Raw genomic sequence first — 2,238 nt, 5'->3', positions numbered from 1 at the left:
TTTCTCATAGATATTTTTGGATAAATATATGAAAGATGATTAGAAGAACATAAATTGAATACTCAACATTGGGTGGCCATACTGTACAAATGCAAGTTAATAGGGGGATTAAACAGGGGGAAAAAACTTATTAAAAAGGGGGCCTTGTGTGGATTGATAATGTTAGCATGCCAGGAGCTAAGGAGAATGATTCTCTTATTCTGTGTTCTAGGGGCATGGGAGAATCACTTTATAAATGGGATTCCACATTTCTTTTAGGTTTACCCTGTTGTTTATTTTTGACAGTTTTTTTTTTTTTTCCAAAAACAGATAAACTTCAATGTGATAGGACTGAATTTGCTTTGATAGGGAAGGAGTATCATGCAATCTTCATGTTTAAAATATCCCCAACCCCAAACCCCATTAAGCTCTATCCTCCTGTACTATTTATTTTGCCCATGAAATTGATTCCTGCCTAATATTATACTATACATTTTATGTGTTTGTGATCTATTTCCGCAACTGTACCATAAACTCCACAAAGGCAGGAATTTCCCTGCTGAATTGTTATGTCCCCACAGGAGAACTACGCTTTTCACAGAGTAGGAACTAATGAACCTGAATCAGAGTTCCACCTCTGATAGTTTCTAAAGGACAGCTCTTCTGATGCTCCAGCTTTCAACACAAGACCCTTGTGATGCTCATGGATTATGGAAGGGAGGAACACATGAAGGACCATGAGGTTGACAAGTTGTCCCTGCACAGGTGTTAATTGTGACTACATGGAGGAAACAAAGACTTGCAGGATTCTCATGATTTGGGTTATGGAATTAAAGAGTATTAAATAGGAACACATTCTATACAACTGGGCCCAAGTCAATGGAAAGAGTCAACCAAACCAGCAGTGTCTCCGAGTTCATTCTCCTGGGACTGTCCTCAAGCCCAAGGACCAGAAGCCACTCTTTGTCCTCTTCCTCACCATGTACCTCATCACCGTAACAGGAAACCTGTTCATCATTCTGGTCATTCGCTCTGGTCCCCAGCTCCAGAACCCAAAGTATTTCTTCTTGAGTTTCCTGTCTTTCACTGACATTTGCTTCACAACAACCGTTGTTCCCAAAATACTGGTGAACTTCTTGTCCAAGTAAAAGACCATCTCCTATGCTAGGTGTCTGACACAGATGTATTTTCTGTATGCTTTGCATAACACCAACGGTTGCATCTTGGCAGCCATGGCCTTTGACCATTATGTGGCCATCTGTGATCCCTTCTAGTATGTCACTACCATGAGCCACCACTGCTGTGTCCTCCTGCTGGCCTTATCCTGTTGCATCTCTTATCTCCATTCCCTCCTGTACATTCTCCTACTGAATCTTCTCACCTTCTATGACTCCAATGTATCCAACACTTTCTCTGTAATATCAAGCCTTTGCTGAAGTTGTCCTGCACCTCAACATTTGTAAATGAAATTGTGATAAAAATAGGACTGGTTATTTTGGTGACCCCTTTTTTATTCATTTCTTTCTCTTATGTACGAATTCTCATCAGGGTTATCAAGATTCCCTCCACTGCAGAGAAACACAAAGTGTTCTCCACCTATTGTTCTCACCTCACTGTGGTAACCCTCTTCTGTGGAAGCATCTTCTGTGTCTGTTTACAGCCTCTGTTCAGCTACACTGTCAGGGACTGAGTGGAAACAATTGTCTGCACAGTTTTATCCTCCATGCTAAACCCTTTTATTTACAGCCTGAGAAACAAAGACCTGAAACGGGGCCTAAAGAAGCTGATGGGCAGGAGGAAATCCTATCCAGCTCCCTCTTGACAAACACAGGAATGGGATCTGCTTCATTTGGATCTGGTTGCTACTGGTTCATGGCATACATGTCAACCTGTTGGAGATTAGCATGTTTAATTCACATGAAGTAAGGCACTTACAATCATCTTTCATGGCCCAGAAATTGGCCCTGCATCTCCTAAAATTTCAATATTCTTCCTCACATCTCCTCCTCTTTCTCTTCTTCCAAATATTTCTGTAAGCTAATCCTTTTTCCCACAAATATTTCCTGAACAAATTTTTCTGTTTATTAAGACTGATCCTCCAAAATTCTTCACATTTCAGTATATTGCTGAAAACAATTACTCAATTTTTAGCTATTCGAATGTCTTTTCAAACATTTGAAGAGGCAGAAGAATGGAGGGAGAAAAAAAGAGGAGAAGTGAGGAGGAAGAGGATGAGAGAGATAACTAGTTTATGTTTTT

The 2,238-nt window shown here is 40.3% G+C and overlaps 1 pseudogene; it reads left to right on the top strand.

Annotated features, from left to right (window-relative positions):
* Positions 1–858: 858 nt before the first annotated feature.
* Positions 859–1,801, top strand: LOC126082444 (olfactory receptor 1L8-like; annotated as a pseudogene).
* Positions 1,802–2,238: the final 437 nt, after the last annotated feature.

Source organism: Elephas maximus, chromosome 9 (genome assembly GCF_024166365.1).
Source record: "Elephas maximus indicus isolate mEleMax1 chromosome 9, mEleMax1 primary haplotype, whole genome shotgun sequence".
NCBI classification, from domain to species: Eukaryota; Metazoa; Chordata; class Mammalia; order Proboscidea; family Elephantidae; genus Elephas; species Elephas maximus.
This window is presented reverse-complemented; position numbering and strand designations above follow the sequence as displayed.